The sequence below is a fragment of the Hyperolius riggenbachi genome, chromosome 8 (genome assembly GCF_040937935.1).
Source record: "Hyperolius riggenbachi isolate aHypRig1 chromosome 8, aHypRig1.pri, whole genome shotgun sequence".
Lineage (NCBI taxonomy): Eukaryota > Metazoa > Chordata > Amphibia > Anura > Hyperoliidae > Hyperolius > Hyperolius riggenbachi.
The window spans coordinates 256,623,374-256,643,276 of record NC_090653.1 but is presented as its reverse complement, the minus strand read 5'-3'; the positions used below and the strand labels follow the sequence as shown (position 1 = coordinate 256,643,276).

At 46.0% G+C, this 19,903-nt stretch overlaps 1 protein-coding gene across 1 annotated transcript in view; it reads right to left on the bottom strand.

Moving 5' to 3' along the window:
* Positions 1-19,903, bottom strand: part of ARAF (A-Raf proto-oncogene, serine/threonine kinase) — a 120,340-nt gene that overhangs the window by 61,142 nt on the left and 39,295 nt on the right. The window lies entirely within an intron of this gene.

Sequence of the window (19,903 nt, the reverse complement as noted above, 5' to 3'; positions counted from 1 at the left end):
AAAATTCGGCCCCTCATAGACCACCTGTCATCAACATTTGCAGATGCTTATATCCCTGAACAGAACATCTGCGTAGACGAGTCCCTCTTACGCTTTACCGGGCGCCTTGGCATCAAACAGTACATCCCAAGCAAGCGCGCCCGGTATGGGGTGAAACTGTATAAGCTCTGTGAAAGGGCCACAGGCTATACATGTCGTTTTAGGGTCTATGAGGGAAAAGACTCAAAATTGGAGCCGGTCGGATGCCCTGACTACCTGGGGAGCAGTGGAAAGGTTGTGTGGGACTTGGTGTCACCCTTGTTCCAGAAGGGGTACCATCTTTTTGTGGACAATTATTACACAAGTGTGGCCCTCTTTCAGCACTTAAAGTTAGAAGGAATCCGATGCTGTGGCACTGCGCGGCCTAGTCGCCAGGGCTTCCCCCAACGGCTCGTTACCACCAGACTTCAACGGGGGCAGAGGGCCGCCTTGCGTACTGAAGACCTGCTCGCGGTGAAATGGAGGGACAAGAGGGACGTTTACTTTCTGTCCACCATTCACACAGACACGACAGTCCAAATTCAACGGGCAACTAAGGTCATTGAAAAGCCCCTTGTCGTCCACGAATATAATGTCAACATGGGAGGGGTGGACTTCAATGACCAGAGGTTAGCGCCCTATTTAATTTCCCGGAAAACAAGACGCTGGTATAAGAAAGTGACTTTTTATCTGATTCAATTGGCAGTTTACAACAGCTTTGTTCTCTACAGTAAGGCTGGGAGAACTGGATCTTTCCTTCAATTTCAGGAACAGATCGTTCTGGACATCCTGTATCCAGGAGGTGCCAGGCCCCCCCCCCAGATGCAACTAGCCGACTGCATGGAAGGCATTAAGCCTATCAGCTTCCGTGTGCCCCAGGTCAACGCATCCGAAGAAAACGTTGCCGTGTCTGCAGCAGGGCTGGAACAAGGACTGACACCGTTTATTATTGTCCCCACTGTCCTGACCAGCCTGGCCTATGTGTAGGGCCGTGTTTTGAGAGGTACCACGAGCAGGTACACTATTAGAACCTAGGGAACTCCAGACACAGAAGTAGGCACACACTCAGTGGTCTTTCGCACATTGTCGCAGGGAGAGGAGAGATAAGCTTGAAAACCAAACGGGTAAGCATAAAAGTGGCAAGAAGGATCGGTTTCCATGCTTGATATTGCTGATCTGTCCTGGGTTGGCGATATAAGACGGCATGTTTGAATTTCCCTTGAGTGTGGACACCCCCGGTTTATATGTGATTTGGGCCTATGATGATGCTTTAATGCCACACAGAGTCATCTCTATTGGCAGGCATATTGCTGTATCCTACAGGCATAATGCTGTATACTAAAGTTCTGAGGCCCAGTCACATAAGTTGGTGGCTCACCCTGAGTGCAGGGTGGCACGGGGTGTCTCTCTCCTGAGGTTATCACTGCCATTGATGTGGAGGAAGATCTGCCATTGATGTGGAGCAAGGTATGTTTGCCGTTCATTTTTCCTTTCAGCCCAGAGTGCATTACCCGTATACCCAATATAAGGAGTATAGCAGAAACTCCTAATACTGGCCATACATGTAATGATTGCAGAGACCCTAAAATGCCAGGACAGACTTCACAAATGACCCCATTTTGGAAAGAGGACACCCTAAAGTATTATGTGAGGTGCACGGTGAGTTCATAAAAGATTTTAGTTTTTGTCACAAGTTAGCAGAATTTTTTTTTTATTTTTTTTTCTAACAAAGTGTCATTTTCCGTTTACTTGTGACAAAAAATAAGATTTTCAATGACCTCACCATTACCCTCATGGAATACCTTGTTGTGTATTCTTTCCAAAATGGGGTCATTTGTGGGGTTTGTTAACTGTCCTGGCAAGTGGGCGGGGTGCTAAATTGTGAGCACCCCTGTAAAGCCTAAAGGTACTCATTGGACTCTGGGCCCCTTAGCGCAGTTAGGGTGCAAAAAAGTGCCACACATGTGGTATCGCCGTACTCGGGAGAAGTAGTACAATGTGTTTTGGGGTGTATTTTTACACATACCCATGCTGGGTGGGAGAAATACCTCTGTAAATGACAATCTTTTGATTTTTTTACACACAATTGTCCATTTACAGAGGTATTTCTCCCACCCAGCATGGGTATGTGTAAAAATACACCCCAAAACACATTGTACTACTTCTCCCGAGTACGGCAATAGCACATGTGTGGCACTTTTTTGCACCCTAACTGCGCTAAAGGGCCCAAAGTCCAATGAGTACCTTTAGGATTTCACAGGTCATTTTGCGGAATTTGATTTCCAGACTACTCCTCACGGTTTAGGGCCCCTAAAATGCCAGGGCAGTATAGGAACCCCACAAATGACCCCATTTTAGAAAGAAGACACCCCAAGGTGTTCCGTTAGGAGTATGGTGAGTTCATAGAAGATTTTATTTTTTGTCACAAGTTAGCGGAAAATGACACTTTGTGAAAAAAACAATTAAAATCAATTTCCGCTAACTTGTGACAAAAAAATAAAATCTTCTATGAACTCACCATACTCCTAACGGAATACCTTGGGGTGTCTTCTTTCTAAAATGGGGTCATTTGTGGGGTTCCTATACTGCCCTGGCATTTTAGGGGCCCTAAACCGTGAGGAGTAGTCTGGAAATCAAATTCCGCAAAATGACCTGTGAAATCCTAAAAGTACTCATTGGACTTTGGGCCCTTTAGCGCAGTTAGGGTGCAAAAAAGTGTCACACATGTGGTATTGCCGTACTCGGGAGAAGTAGTACAATGTGTTTTGGGGTGTATTTTTACACATACCCATGCTGGGTGGGAGAAATACCTCTGTAAATGACAATCTTGATTTTTTTACACACAATTGTATATTTACAGAGTTATTTCTCCCACCCAGCATGGGTATGTGTAAAAATACACCCCAAAACACATTGTACTACTTCTCCCGAGTACGGCGATACCACATGTGTGGCACTTTTTTGCACCCTAACTGCGCTAAAGGGCCCAAAGTCCAATGAGCACCTTTAGGATTTCACAGGTCATTTTGCGGAATTTCGTTTCCAGACTACTCCTCACGGTTTAGGGCCCCTAAAATGCCAGGACAGTATAGGAACCCCACAAATGACCCCATTTTAGAAAGAAGACACCCCAAGGTATTCCGTTAGGAGTATGGTGAGTTCATAGAAGATTTTATTTTTTGTCACAAGTTAGTGGAAAATGACACTTTGTGAAAAAAAACAATAAAAATCAATTTTCCGCTAACTTTTGACAAAAAAAAAAATCTTCTATGAACTCACCATACTCCTAACGGAATACCTTGGGGTGTCTTCTTTCTAAAATGGGGTCATTTGTGGGGTTCCTATACTGCCCTGGCATTTTAGGGGCCCTAAACCGTGAGGAGTAGTCTTGAAACGAAATTTCTCAAAATGACCTGTGAAATCCTAAAGGTACTCATTGGACTTTGGGCCCTTTAGCGCAGTTAGGGTGCAAAAAAGTGCCACACATGTGGTATCGCCGTACTCAGGAGAAGTAGTATAATGTGTTTTGTGGTGTATTTTTACACATACCCATGCTGAGTGGGAGAAAGATCTCTGTAAATGGACAATTGTGTGTAAAAAAAAATTAACAAATTGTCATTTACAGAGATATTTCTCCCACCCAGCATGGGTATGTGTAAAAATACACCCCAAAACACATTATACTACTTCTCCTGAGTACGGCAATACCACATGTGTGGCACTTTTTTGCAGCCCAACTGCGCTAAGGTGTCCAAAGTCCAATGAGCACCTTTAGGCTTTACAGGGGTGCTTACAATTTAGCACCCCCCAAAATGTCAGGACAGTAAACACACCCCACAAATGACCCCATTTTGGAAAGTAGACCCTTCAAGGTATTCAGAGAGGGGTATGGTGAGTCTGTGGCAGATTTCATTTTTTTTTGGTGCAAGTTAGAAGAAATGGAAACTTTTTTTTTTTTTTTTTTTTCCTCACAAAGTGTCATTTTCCGCTTACTTGTGACAAAAAATAATATCTTCTATGAACTCACTATGCCTCTCAGTGAATACTTTGGGATGTCTTCTTTCCAAAATGGGGTCATTTGGGGGGTATTTATACTATCCTGGAATTCTAGCCCCTCATGAAACATGACAGGGGGTCAGAAAAGTCATAGATGCTTGAAAATGGGAAAATTCACTTTTTGCACCATAGTTTGTAAACGCCATAACTTTTACCCAAACCAATAAATATACGCTGAATGGGTTTTTTTTTTTATCAAAAACATGTTTGTCCACATTTTTCGCGCTGCATGTATACAGAAATTTTACTTTATTTGAAAACTGTCAGCACAGAAAGTTAAAAAAATCATTTTTTTGCCAAAATTCATGTCTTTTTTGCTGAATATAATAAAAAGTAAAAATCGCAGGAGCAATTAAATAGCACCAAAAGAAAGCTTTATTAGTGACAAGAAAAGGAGCCAAAATTCATTTAGGTGGTAGGTTGTATGAGCGAGCAATAAACCGTGAAAGCTGCAGTGGTCTGAATGGAAAAAAAGTGGCCGGTCCTTAAGGGGTAGAAAGCCCTAGGTCCTCAAGTGGTTAAGGCAGCACTTTAGGTTTCAGCAACAGTCGCATGAAAACTGGCACCTCTCAGCAAATGCATGCTGATGGCGAGTCTCCTGAAAAGTAAAGTAGTTTGAGCTCCAGGGGCTCAGAAGCTGCAGGTGCAGCCCCTCAGCAAAGATACCGGATGAAGTGGGCTTGACCCACGAAACAGTTTTTTGTGCAATAGGTCTTCCAATTACTGGTTATCCAGTCTCCAAAGTAAGCGCTCCTTCCTTTGGTTTCTTTTTAGTTTAAAGCGGAACTACAGAACTTAAAAAAAACAAAGTGTTTCGCTTACCTGGGGATTATGCCAGCCCCTTACAGCCTTCCGGTCCTCCACGATCCCTTGTTATCCCGCCACCAGCAAGTTTTGTTACCGTTGACTTGTAAGTTGACGTCAACTGTGCCTGCATGCCCCGAGCCACGCTTATCTTTCTTCGCGCTCCAGCCCGCAATAGCGTCTTGTGGTCCAATAGCATCCTGTGTGTCCAATAGCGTCCTCCACGACCCTCCTCTAAATCCACATCTTAACCACTCTTACTGTAAAGAACCCCTTCCTACACAAGTAGCAAAATCTAATTTCCTCCATGCACAGTTCATGGCCCCCTGTCTTTTTATGGGCCTAGAGATGAGAAGCTTGTCTGCGAAGGTTTTAAACCATGATGTATTTATATAAAATTATATCACCTCTCAATCCTCCCTTTTCCAAGTGAAATAAGCTCAATTTGACCAATCTTTCTTGGCAAATAATAACTATTAGAAAAAAAAAAAAATTCTTGACCTGTTTCTCTATTTCTTTAGCTTCAGTTTTCGCTTTAACTACCAAAGACTTTTTTCCCCTTACATTTTCTCTCCCCTGCAACCATGGCAACAAGTCTCTAGACAGGATTTCCCAGAATCACCGCCCCCTGCTCATGTAATTGGCTCGCTGCCTCTCCCACTAGTCTGCAGAGAACATGTGGTCGCTCACAGGCAGTCTGCTGCACCAAATGTGCAATCTCTGCTAGGTCTTCAGGGTTCATAGCAGCGGTGGGGGTTCTCTCACCACAATGGCACGAGACATGTACCCTCTGAATGAGTTCCCTATGGGCCTGTTTACATGGAAGAGACAAAAATTGTGCATCCGGAGACACAAGGTGCGTTAGCGACCACCATGGCTGTAATGGAGCGAATGATACATTCTTCTAAGGTTTAATATGCTATAAAAAAAACTCTTTGATTTGGATAGGATGACGCTGTACCAAATTTTATCAGCAACAGCGCCATCTCGTGACAGCCACTTTTTCCTCTGTCCGACATTGGGCATATAGAGGAAAAAGGTCAATATAGGACATTATGGCCTCAATTCACTAAGATCATGCTGGAGATAAGGTAAGAGAAAACTTACCTCCACATAGTAAGAGAGTTATCTTATCTCTTCATTCCTTACGTTACCTCTTCTGTAGTTAATTTACCTCCTCTGTAGTTAAGTTACCTCCTCTGTAGTTATTTTCACATCCAGTTAACCAGCCGGGCGGTATGGACGAGCTCAGCTCGTCCATCACCGCCGGAGGCTGCCGCTCAGGCCCTGCTGGGCCGATTTTCATCAAATAAAAAGCAGCACACGCAGCCGGCACTTTGCCAGCCGCGTGTGCTGCCTGATCGCCGCCGCTCTGCGGCGATCCGCCGCGAGCAGCGGCGAAAGAGGGTCCCCCCCAGCCGCCTGAGCCCTGCGCAGCCGGAACAAATAGTTCCGGCCAGCGCTAAGGGCTGGATCGGAGGCGGCTGACGTCAGGACGTCGGCTGACGTCCATGACGTCACTCCGCTCGTCGCCATGGTGACGAAGTAAACAAAACACGGAAGGCCGCTCATTGCGACCTTCCGTGTCACTTTTGGCCGCCGGAGGCGATCAGAAGAACGCCTCCGGAGCGCCCTCTAGTGGGCTTTCATGCAGCCAACTTTCAGTTGGCTGCATGAAATAGTTTTTTTTTATTTAAAAAAAACCCTCCCGCAGCCACCCTGGCGATCTTAATAGAACGCCAGGGTGGTTAATGAACAGCCTGTCTTTAACTTTGGAGTTATTTTAAGGATTAAAGAGTTAACTTAAAGACAGAAGAGTTAACTTTAGGTTTGCCTGAGGTAAAATGTTTCCTGAATACTACATGCCTTATCACCATGGTAACAACTCTAGAAGAGTTATTAAAGACAGGAGATAAGCTTAGTGAATTGAGGCCATATTGTCCGACATAGGTTTGGAAAGCGTTCGTTAACCCTCCTGGCAGTGTATTAAAAACCGCCAGGGGGCAGCGCAGCAGTTTTTTTTTTTTTTAAATCATGTAGCGAGCCTAGCGCTAGCTACATGACAGCCGCTGTACAGCGGCATCTCCCCACCCTCTTTGATCGCCTCCGGCGATCAAGCCTGTCCGGAAATCCGGGATTTCCATTGGGGCTTACCCCGGCGGCGCAACGAATAGCGGTGAATCGGCGCAGAGCGGCGGCGATCGGTGTGCACACGCAGCTAGCAAAGTGCTAGCTGCATGTAGCAAAAAAAAATTATGCAAATCGGCCCAGCAGGGCCTGAGACATCCTCCTGCGCAGCTTACACCAAACTACGTTCAGGGTTACCGCCAGGAGGGTTAGAAAAATTGGGGCTGCAAGCCATCAGCCGCCCCCAGGACTAGGAATGGTCAATGAGATGAAAATCATTTCGAGTTGATTCAGCATTATGCACATTTTCTATGCAAATCCAGCTTGAAAATGAATTAATAAATCCCTGCTGAGGTAAAATTCGATTAGTCCATTTTCAAGCTGCATGAATTTGCTTACAAAATGTGTATAATCCTGCATCACCTCACATAAATTCTTTGCATCTCATTGACCACCCCTAGTCAGGACAGCTGGGTACACAGCTGCGGCCTCTTCTCATTCCGTCCCCATTGGCGGGCTGGATTTACAGTGCGTGCAGACCAGATCCGGCCCGGGGGATGCGATTTTCCCCACCCTTTGCCAATCCAAATTATTTTCCCGCTGAGCTTCCGTCGGAAATCGCAAGTGCCAATGCACCACAATCACTCCCTGCATCAGACTGATCGTGGTGCAATCACGGCAGTGGAAATAGAAGGAAACACGATCACATCGCAGGGCCCCAATATTTTAAAAGTTGGCCAAAGAGGTTGCAGTAGGTTGGCACTACTGTGTATTTGGAACACATATATACACTGAACCATGCACTAGTGGGTACCAACGTGCACTCTTCCTGGTAAGCTTTTATCAGCATGCTCTAACCGATAGACAATCGATGTAAGGCAAATAAGGAGGAAGGAGAAAAGCTGGCACTCCTGCAGATGCTCAATTAATAATACAAAGTGGTTCACAAATGTAAACTTCACGTGATGCATAAAAGTCATAATACACATACCAGATGTGAGAGGAGGTAGTGGGTGCTGGGTACAGGATGCCTGACAGCCGTTTCGCGCACTGCTGCGCTTCTACAGAGGCTACCTTATTTCCCCACTATTTTAAGCCAGGAGTATCCGACTCCAGTCCTCACACACTTCTGGAACAGCTCAAATGAACTGATGGGACTGGATCCGGAAAGGTGCTGGTTCATCAAGTACAACACATTTCTCTATTTCTCTGTCAATCCTAAACCCTGGCATGGATCTGGCCATCAAGGGACTGGAGTTCAACATCCCTGCTTTAGGCATTACAGCCAAAAGGATAAGCACAACAGTCATGAAAATAGTAATAAAGGGAACCTAAACAGAGGTATATGGATGTTTCCTTTTAAACAATACCAGTTGCCTGGCAGTCCTGCTGATCTTCTAGCTGCAGTAGTGGCTGAATCACACACCTGAAACGAGCATGCAGCAAATCCAGTTTAGATTTCAGTCAGAGCACCTGATCTGCTTGTATAGGGGCTGTGGCTGAAAGTATTAGAGACACAGGATCCGCAGGAGAGTCAGGTGACTGGTATTATTTTAAAAGGCAAAATCCATATCCTCCTCAGTTTAGGTTCCCTTTAAGGATTGCCATGTTTTCTCTCATGACAAGTGTGCTTGGAGACTAATGGAGGCTGCCATTTTTGTTCCCAATTCAGAGTGCTTCTAGCCTGGTGACACACTGATGTTTTCTCTTGAATTGTGGGCTAGTGCATGCTACAAGAGCTTTTTAAGCTCTTGCTAATCCATTGCTATGGGGGATATTTACAAAATGACATCGCTCCAGTGAGATCACACACATAGGAAAACATTAGCAAGAGCTTTTAAAATCACAAAGCTCTTAGAAAAGCTCTTGTAGTGTGGAACAGCCCTCACACACGTGCCACGCATGTGACTCAGAATACCTGATCTGCCTACACAAAAGTATTAACAATTAAAGAGGAACTGTCGCCAAAATCTTAAAATTTAAAAAACACACACAAATAAGAAGTACATTTATTCCAGAGAAATGAAAATGAGCCCTACATTACTTCTCTCCTATGTTGCTGTCATTTAGTAGGCAGTAGAAATCTGACATTACCGACAGGTTTTGGGCTAGTCCATCTCTTCACGGGGGATTCTCAGAATGGCTCTAATACTATATAGAGACATTTCCTGAAAAAGATTTATACAAAGATGCTGGCCAGCCTCCCTGCTCTCCGTACACTTTTTTGGCAGTTGGACGGAGCAACTGCCGTTCACTAAGTGCTTTTAAAAATAAAGAAAACCCTGAGAACCCCCCTCCCATGAGAAGATGGGCGAGTCCAAAATCTGTTGGTAACATCATATTTCTACTACTTACTGTGACAGCAATATAGGAGAAAATGAATTTATGGCTCATTTTACCGTGGAAGAAACTTACTTCTTACTTGTGTAGGTTTACATGTATTTTACATTTTAAGATTTTTGCGACAGAGGTCCTTTAACCTCTCTGACGGCAACCCTAAGCTAAGCTCGGGCTAGCCGCTGGGAGCTCAGTGCAGAGCAATGGAGCGCAGCGGGTGTTTTTACTCACCTCCCGGTGGATCCAGATGAAGGCAGCCATTCTACTTCCTCTCCACGGAGTCTCTGGTGAGATCGCCGTCAGTGATCTCACTGCAGAGTTACAGCGCCACCCGGAGGACGGAGGGAAAATTGCAGCGCTGGAGAACAGGGAGGTAAGTGCTGGGGCTGCTGCAGACTGCAGACTCTGGCGGCATGATTTTGTCCTGGTTTTAGGATCTGAAACGTTCAGAAAAGACCCTAGAATCCCGAAACAATCATACCTACCAGGGGGGTTAAAGGCCAATACACCCTTTACAGTAATGGTTGTTCCGAATGATTGTCCTTTATGGCATTGGCTGCCTGATGTATTGGTGAGAGATTAGGGAGCCCATCCTAGGTGCAGCCAGGTCATATGCAGTAAAGTGTCCTTGGGCACCACTCACTAATGCGACAGGTTGGACTACTGCGCACGCGCTTAAGATGCCCATCTAGCGATGGCAAATCTCTCTCCGATCGGATCTGATTAGAGAGAGATCTGTCGGCTGCCCATACACCGCAAGCCCGATACCTGATCAATTTCCTGCTGAAATCTCTCGGGAATCGTTAGCTGCCCCACTAGTGTATAAATGACCCCGCCGTGTGTGCAATTATTAATGACCTGTTCTGTGTCGCCCACCGTGCGGTGCCCATCCATCTTCGGAAACCCGTTGCTCCATTAGCGCCAAACACGATGCCAGCTTGTGTGACATCACACGTGCTGCATGCTACACGTCAGCGGCTGGTATAGCGCTAATGGAGCAACAGGATTCCGAAGACGGATGGGCACCGCGCGGTGGGCGACACAGGACAGGTGATGTATAAATGCACACATGGAGGGAACATTTATACAATTGGGGGAACAGCATTGTGGGTTTTGATGCGTTCCTCTCTCGTCTCGATATTGCTCGCCGTTACCATCGTGCACCCAATCAACCACGTTGGCCCGACATCTTGCAGCATGTCCGATCGGCACATGCATGCTCTTGGCTGCACCGGTTTTCAACCGATTCAATAATTATTGAATCGGATGGTCAATCTGCCGCCAAGTCGACAGGTGTATGGCCACCTTTGGCAGCTACAGCTCTCAAGTGTTTTTGAGTCAGTCAGGAGAAAGGTGCTATACAATCATGACAATAGTGGTCGGGCAGGATTTTTCTAATGCGTCTCTTCACCCAATATTATGCCCTTTATTTTTACTGTCGGGGTCAACCCCTTGCTTGCCTTGGGTCTCGATTGTAGCCCTTATGAGATACTACTAGACCTGGGGCCATATGCAATTCACTTTTTCACCAGTTTTTTCCTAGGTGATATTTTAAAACTTGGCAATAAAATGCCCTTTAAACTACCAGAAAGCAAAAAAATATTCAAAATAATTTTGATAGTACTTTATACCTACTTATTGATACTTTTTTTCCATTGCAAAATGCTAAAAAGTTATTTTAACCTCCCCGACGTTCTATTGAGATCGCCAGGGCGGCTGCGGGAGGGTTTTTTTTTTATAAAAAAATAAATCTATTTCATGCAGCCAACTGAAAGTTGGCTGCATGAAAGCCCACTATAGGGCGCTCCTGTTGCATATTTCTGATCGCCTCCGGCTATCAGAAGTGACAAGAAGGGCCGCGATGAGCGGCCCTCCTTGTTTTGCTTTTCTCGTCGCCATGGCGACGAGCGGAGTGACGTCATGGACGTTAGCCGACGTCCTGACGTCAGCCGCCTCTGATCCAGCCCTTAGCGCTGGCCGGAACTGATTGGTCCGGCTGCGCAGGGCTCGGGCGGCTGGGGGGACCCTCTTTCGCCGCTGCGATCAGGCAGCACACGCGGCTGGCAAAGTGCCGGCTGCGTGTGCTGCTTTTTATTTGATGAAAATCGGCCCAGCAGGGCCTGAGCGGCAGCCTCCGGCGGTGATGGACGAGCTGAGCTCGTCCAGACCGCTCAGGAGGTTAAATCAAAGATAAAAAAAAAAATTTCTCCTAGGAGAAAACTCAGGTGAAAAAGTGAATTGCATATGGGCCCTAAAGTCTATGACTGAGAGCAGATTGCTGGTTCTTCTCTCTTTTTCCCTCTCTCTCTCTTTTCTTCTCTGCTCTTCCTGTATCTCCCTTTTTTTTCCCTCTTTTTCACTGATTGAAGGTGGCCACTAACGGTCTAATTTGTAGCGAAAAATCGTTCGAGCAGTCATAAATTCTGATCGGATTGGTTAAAAATAAACTTAGTCGATGGGCACAATCAATTATGAACGATTTTTTTTTTTTTAAATCGTCCGACTGGATTTTTGTCAAACCAAAATTTGGATTTCCTTGATTGGTTGTGATAGATAGGAATCAAAGATTGGTTCGTTGATGGTGTAGTGAGCGATTTTTCTTCCGATCAGAATTTCTGATCCTCGATTCTTCGCTAGAAATTGGACCGTTGGTGGCCACATTGAGTGTAATCAATCTTATTTTCTCAATAACTAATGTACCTCATGTGGACATTTGAAAATGTTAACGCTTTATGGACCTAATCTAGGTTTATGCTGAACTTTACTGTTTTGAATGTCCCTTTCATATGTCACTGCATGCCAGTGTATCTGGTTGTTTTTTTCTATACCTTTTGCTAAACGTTTTTATACTATCTCTCAATAAATTGTTTTATTAAAAACAAAAAAAAAAAAAATAGTGGTCGTCATGTTTTTTTCAGCATCTCTAATGGCCGACAAGCAATCAGCGCGATTTAAGAAATGTATAATGCTTCACTGCCGATCTGCCTTACGTAGAGGAGCAGCCCATCCCCCTTCACCACAACGGATGGACAAGACACAGTACACATGTACTGTATTGCACTTTTTTGTCAAGACTCAAAGCACCATTAGGACGCCCTCATTAGGCAGTAGCAGTGTTAGGGAGTCTTGCCCAATGTCTCCTTACTAACTAGGTGCTGGCTTACTGAACAGGAAAAGCCAATATTCAAACCCTGGTCTCCTGTGTCAGAGGCAGAGCCCTTAATCCACCTCCACCCCGAACTTCCAGGTCAGGGGTCGCCATTTATAAGACTGCTGCCCTCTTATTTTTGTACCTCAATTAGAAAAAGGAATGGGGTAGCTAGAACTAAAGCTTGCATGCAAGATTACTGCAGCTTTAAATTGGGCCAATGAAAACCACTTCCTGGCGATTTCGAATGGCCCAATGCTACATTGCATGCCATTTGCATTAAATTTGTATGCAATCTGAAATCATTTCATTGACCATCTCAAGTTTATAAATGCCACTGGACTGCCTGTCCTTATTTATCGATATTAAATGTGATAACACTACTTATCGCTCCACTAGTCCAGCGGTGACTCCTCAGTAGCGAGGGGGCACCAATCCGTTGGACTACTGGGATCGGCATCCTTGGACAGCGCGGCCGCGTCTCGCTAAGCGCACACGCCCTCTCTCCATTTGTGGGGCGTGGCCTCAGCACTGACCCGAAGGTCAAGGTATTTAAACCCTGACCTATCGCCATTCCAGTGATGTCGCATGGCCCCAAAGCCGTGTTTTGCGTCGACGCTGTCCCTAGCCTGTTCCCTGGTCTCTTGCCTGTCTGTTACTTGTTAGCCTGCCTGCCTGTCTACCCTGTCACTAACCTGTCAGTCCCATCTGGCTTGTCTGCCTTGTTACCCTCCAGACTACCTTGTCAGTATAGCCCGGTCAGTACAGCGTGTCTGTCCCTTCCAGGCTAAACATTCCAGTACTTCGGTACTTATTCAGCCCATCCCCGTTCAGCCTGTTCTGCCCAGCTTGTCCCTTCTAGTCCTTCCTGTCCAGCCTGCCTCGTCTAGTTCTATAAGTTTTGTTAGTCAGTCCAGTGTTGTCGCGCAGTATGGATATAGAGGCGCCAAAAGAATAAAATAATCTAAAAAGTATAAAACATGAGGAGACAGTGGTGATCTTACCTCCTCCAAGCAGACACAAAAATTGCCAATGTGTTTGTCAAATACAACACGTTTATTTACATACTCCGGGGGAAAATGCAACGCGTTTTGCAGGTTTGATCCTGCTTCGTCAGGCAACAACAACGGAGCAATAGCATATGTGGTCAGTAGAAGAGCTGGGCGCCTCTGTGCTGTACTCCTTCCCCATCAGGTACCCCTTCTGTTCTTCTCATCACTGGTGACCTGGCAAGCCCCAGGCAGCAAAGTAGTCTGCCACCCACTAGGGGTGACGGCCCATCATCTCATGCGGCGTGCGCTGGTGAAGACCCGTGCTGGCTTAGACTCCACGCCCTGGGGCTGCCCGTATCTATCACCAGTGCTGAGATCAATAGCACCCTGACATTGTGAATGAGTGAGCTGGGGAATGATTGAGAACCGGCCATCTGTGGTATTCGATCAAACAGAGACGGATTAGGGTGCAACAACACCCTAGGAAATGTAATGGATGTGGCTGCCTACACTGCTAGCCCCAAGCTTTTTGGTAAAACAAGGCGGGACCAAGGCTAAGAGGTGATGACAGCGGTGCCCCAGGAAAACAACCATGCCCTAGGAACCTGCCTTTGTTGCCTTGCAGATGATCTGGGTCAGTGTCACCACCGAAAGCCATGCTCTTTGATACGGCCACCATAAAACCAGCAATTTTGGCGTTTTTTTTTTACATTTATTTATTTTTAGTAGTTGGTCAGCAATGCTCACTACAGATCATTTTTATGGAGTCAGAGAATATGAAGTTCCGTTAATTGAAAAAGGCTTAAAAGATACTGGCTTTGGTCATTTTTTTATGTAGTCGATAACGAGCAAAACCACACGCTTGCAATTAAGAAAAATAATATTGGCGTATGGCTGTTTCTTGCCATCTGCAAACCTAAACATCAAATCATCAGGGTAAGAAAACCCAAACGTTTGTGTCAACCCTCCAATAATTAAAGTGGGTATATATAGCCGTGTTTCCACAAAAATAAGACACTGTCTTATATAGATTTTACCTCCAGAAGATGTGCTAGGGCTTATTTTCGGGGAGGGCTTATATTTTGAGGGGTATAAAAAAAAAATTGTATGCTATGCTGGTGTATGGGGAGGTGAGCAGCCTCTCACCACTCACTTTAACCTCTCTGACGGCAACCCTAAGCTAAGCTCGGGCTAGCCGCTGGGAGCTCAGTGCAGAGCAATGGAGCGCAGCGGGTGTTTTTACTCACCTCCCGGTGGATCCAGATGAAGGCAGCCATTCTACTTCCTCTCCACGGAGTCTCTGGTGAGATCGCCGTCAGTGATCTCACTGCAGAGTTACAGCGCCACCCGGAGGACGGAGGGAAAATTGCAGCGCTGGAGAACAGGGAGGTAAGTGCTGGGGCTGCTGCAGACTGCAGACTCTGGCGGCATGATTTTGTCCTGGTTTTAGGGTCTGAAACGTTCAGAAAAGACCCTAGAATCCCGAAACAATCATACCTACCAGGGGGGTTAAAGACCAATACACCCTTTACAGTAATGGTTGTTCCGAATGATTGTCCTTTATGGCATTGGCTGCCTGATGTATTGGTGAGAGATTAGGGAGCCCATCCTAGGTGCAGCCAGGTCATATGCAGTAAAGTGTCCTTGGGCACCACTCACTAATGCGACAGGTTGGACTACTGCGCACGCGCTTAAGATGCCCATCTAGCGATGGCAAATCTCTCTCCGATCGGATCTGATTAGAGAGAGATCTGTCGGCTGCCCATACACCGCAAGCCCGATACCTGATCAATTTCCTGCTGAAATCTCTCGGGAATCGTTAGCTGCCCCACTAGTGTATAAATGACCCCGCCGTGTGTGCAATTATTAATGACCTGTTCTGTGTCGCCCACCGTGCGGTGCCCATCCATCTTCGGAAACCCGTTGCTCCATTAGCGCCAAACACGATGCCAGCTTGTGTGACATCACACGTGCTGCATGCTACACGTCAGCGGCTGGTATAGCGCTAATGGAGCAACAGGATTCCGAAGACGGATGGGCACCGCGCGGTGGGCGACACAGGACAGGTGATGTATAAATGCACACATGGAGGGAACATTTATACAATTGGGGGAACAGCATTGTGGGTTTTGATGCGTTCCTCTCTCGTCTCGATATTGCTCGCCGTTACCATCGTGCACCCAATCAACCACGTTGGCCCGACATCTTGCAGCATGTCCGATCGGCACATGCATGCTCTTGGCTGCACCGGTTTTCAACCGATTCAATAATTATTGAATCGGATGGTCAATCTGCCGCCAAGTCGACAGGTGTATGGCCACCTTTGGCAGCTACAGCTCTCAAGTGTTTTTGAGTCAGTCAGGAGAAAGGTGCTATACAATCATGACAATAGTGGTCGGGCAGGATTTTTCTAATGCGTCTCTTCACCCAATATTATGCCCTTTATTTTTACTGTCGGGGTCAACCCCTTGCTTGCCTTGGGTCTCGATTGTAGCCCTTATGAGATACTACTAGACCTGGGGCCATATGCAATTCACTTTTTCACCAGTTTTTTCCTAGGTGATATTTTAAAACTTGGCAATAAAATGCCCTTTAAACTACCAGAAAGCAAAAAAATATTCAAAATAATTTTGATAGTACTTTATACCTACTTATTGATACTTTTTTTCCATTGCAAAATGCTAAAAAGTTATTTTAACCTCCCCGACGTTCTATTGAGATCGCCAGGGCGGCTGCGGGAGGGTTTTTTTTTTATAAAAAAATAAATCTATTTCATGCAGCCAACTGAAAGTTGGCTGCATGAAAGCCCACTATAGGGCGCTCCTGTTGCATATTTCTGATCGCCTCCGGCTATCAGAAGTGACAAGAAGGGCCGCGATGAGCGGCCCTCCTTGTTTTGCTTTTCTCGTCGCCATGGCGACGAGCGGAGTGACGTCATGGACGTTAGCCGACGTCCTGACGTCAGCCGCCTCTGATCCAGCCCTTAGCGCTGGCCGGAACTGATTGGTCCGGCTGCGCAGGGCTCGGGCGGCTGGGGGGACCCTCTTTCGCCGCTGCGATCAGGCAGCACACGCGGCTGGCAAAGTGCCGGCTGCGTGTGCTGCTTTTTATTTGATGAAAATCGGCCCAGCAGGGCCTGAGCGGCAGCCTCCGGCGGTGATGGACGAGCTGAGCTCGTCCAGACCGCTCAGGAGGTTAAATCAAAGATAAAAAAAAAAATTTCTCCTAGGAGAAAACTCAGGTGAAAAAGTGAATTGCATATGGGCCCTAAAGTCTATGACTGAGAGCAGATTGCTGGTTCTTCTCTCTTTTTCCCTCTCTCTCTCTTTTCTTCTCTGCTCTTCCTGTATCTCCCTTTTTTTTCCCTCTTTTTCACTGATTGAAGGTGGCCACTAACGGTCTAATTTGTAGCGAAAAATCGTTCGAGCAGTCATAAATTCTGATCGGATTGGTTAAAAATAAACTTAGTCGATGGGCACAATCAATTATGAACGATTTTTTTTTTTTAAATCGTCCGACTGGATTTTTGTCAAACCAAAATTTGGATTTCCTTGATTGGTTGTGATAGATAGGAATCAAAGATTGGTTCGTTGATGGTGTAGTGAGCGATTTTTCTTCCGATCAGAATTTCTGATCCTCGATTCTTCGCTAGAAATTGGACCGTTGGTGGCCACATTGAGTGTAATCAATCTTATTTTCTCAATAACTAATGTACCTCATGTGGACATTTGAAAATGTTAACGCTTTATGGACCTAATCTAGGTTTATGCTGAACTTTACTGTTTTGAATGTCCCTTTCATATGTCACTGCATGCCAGTGTATCTGGTTGTTTTTTTCTATACCTTTTGCTAAACGTTTTTATACTATCTCTCAATAAATTGTTTTATTAAAAACAAAAAAAAAAAAATAGTGGTCGTCATGTTTTTTTCAGCATCTCTAATGGCCGACAAGCAATCAGCGCGATTTAAGAAATGTATAATGCTTCACTGCCGATCTGCCTTACGTAGAGGAGCAGCCCATCCCCCTTCACCACAACGGATGGACAAGACACAGTACACATGTACTGTATTGCACTTTTTTGTCAAGACTCAAAGCACCATTAGGACGCCCTCATTAGGCAGTAGCAGTGTTAGGGAGTCTTGCCCAATGTCTCCTTACTAACTAGGTGCTGGCTTACTGAACAGGAAAAGCCAATATTCAAACCCTGGTCTCCTGTGTCAGAGGCAGAGCCCTTAATCCACCTCCACCCCGAACTTCCAGGTCAGGGGTCGCCATTTATAAGACTGCTGCCCTCTTATTTTTGTACCTCAATTAGAAAAAGGAATGGGGTAGCTAGAACTAAAGCTTGCATGCAAGATTACTGCAGCTTTAAATTGGGCCAATGAAAACCACTTCCTGGCGATTTCGAATGGCCCAATGCTACATTGCATGCCATTTGCATTAAATTTGTATGCAATCTGAAATCATTTCATTGACCATCTCAAGTTTATAAATGCCACTGGACTGCCTGTCCTTATTTATCGATATTAAATGTGATAACACTACTTATCGCTCCACTAGTCCAGCGGTGACTCCTCAGTAGCGAGGGGGCACCAATCCGTTGGACTACTGGGATCGGCATCCTTGGACAGCGCGGCCGCGTCTCGCTAAGCGCACACGCCCTCTCTCCATTTGTGGGGCGTGGCCTCAGCACTGACCCGAAGGTCAAGGTATTTAAACCCTGACCTATCGCCATTCCAGTGATGTCGCATGGCCCCAAAGCCGTGTTTTGCGTCGACGCTGTCCCTAGCCTGTTCCCTGGTCTCTTGCCTGTCTGTTACTTGTTAGCCTGCCTGCCTGTCTACCCTGTCACTAACCTGTCAGTCCCATCTGGCTTGTCTGCCTTGTTACCCTCCAGACTACCTTGTCAGTATAGCCCGGTCAGTACAGCGTGTCTGTCCCTTCCAGGCTAAACATTCCAGTACTTCGGTACTTATTCAGCCCATCCCCGTTCAGCCTGTTCTGCCCAGCTTGTCCCTTCTAGTCCTTCCTGTCCAGCCTGCCTCGTCTAGTTCTATAAGTTTTGTTAGTCAGTCCAGTGTTGTCGCGCAGTATGGATATAGAGGCGCCAAAAGAATAAAATAATCTAAAAAGTATAAAACATGAGGAGACAGTGGTGATCTTACCTCCTCCAAGCAGACACAAAAATTGCCAATGTGTTTGTCAAATACAACACGTTTATTTACATACTCCGGGGGAAAATGCAACGCGTTTTGCAGGTTTGATCCTGCTTCGTCAGGCAACAACAACGGAGCAATAGCATATGTGGTCAGTAGAAGAGCTGGGCGCCTCTGTGCTGTACTCCTTCCCCATCAGGTACCCCTTCTGTTCTTCTCATCACTGGTGACCTGGCAAGCCCCAGGCAGCAAAGTAGTCTGCCACCCACTAGGGGTGACGGCCCATCATCTCATGCGGCGTGCGCTGGTGAAGACCCGTGCTGGCTTAGACTCCACGCCCTGGGGCTGCCCGTATCTATCACCAGTGCTGAGATCAATAGCACCCTGACATTGTGAATGAGTGAGCTGGGGAATGATTGAGAACCGGCCATCTGTGGTATTCGATCAAACAGAGACGGATTAGGGTGCAACAACACCCTAGGAAATGTAATGGATGTGGCTGCCTACACTGCTAGCCCCAAGCTTTTTGGTAAAACAAGGCGGGACCAAGGCTAAGAGGTGATGACAGCGGTGCCCCAGGAAAACAACCATGCCCTAGGAACCTGCCTTTGTTGCCTTGCAGATGATCTGGGTCAGTGTCACCACCGAAAGCCATGCTCTTTGATACGGCCACCATAAAACCAGCAATTTTGGCGTTTTTTTTTTTACATTTATTTATTTTTAGTAGTTGGTCAGCAATGCTCACTACAGATCATTTTTATGGAGTCAGAGAATATGAAGTTCCGTTAATTGAAAAAGGCTTAAAAGATACTGGCTTTGGTCATTTTTTTATGTAGTCGATAACGAGCAAAACCACACGCTTGCAATTAAGAAAAATAATATTGGCGTATGGCTGTTTCTTGCCATCTGCAAACCTAAACATCAAATCATCAGGGTAAGAAAACCCAAACGTTTGTGTCAACCCTCCAATAATTAAAGTGGGTATATATAGCCGTGTTTCCACAAAAATAAGACACTGTCTTATATAGATTTTACCTCCAGAAGATGTGCTAGGGCTTATTTTCGGGGAGGGCTTATATTTTGAGGGGTATAAAAAAAAAATTGTATGCTATGCTGGTGTATGGGGAGGTGAGCAGCCTCTCACCACACCTCCCTTGTGGCTCCTCCCCCTCCGTTCACCTGTAAACGGCTCCAGTGTCTAAACAACGTCAGAGCCCTTTGACCCTGTGGCTGCACATGCACTGTTTGTTGGGTCTGCTCCCCT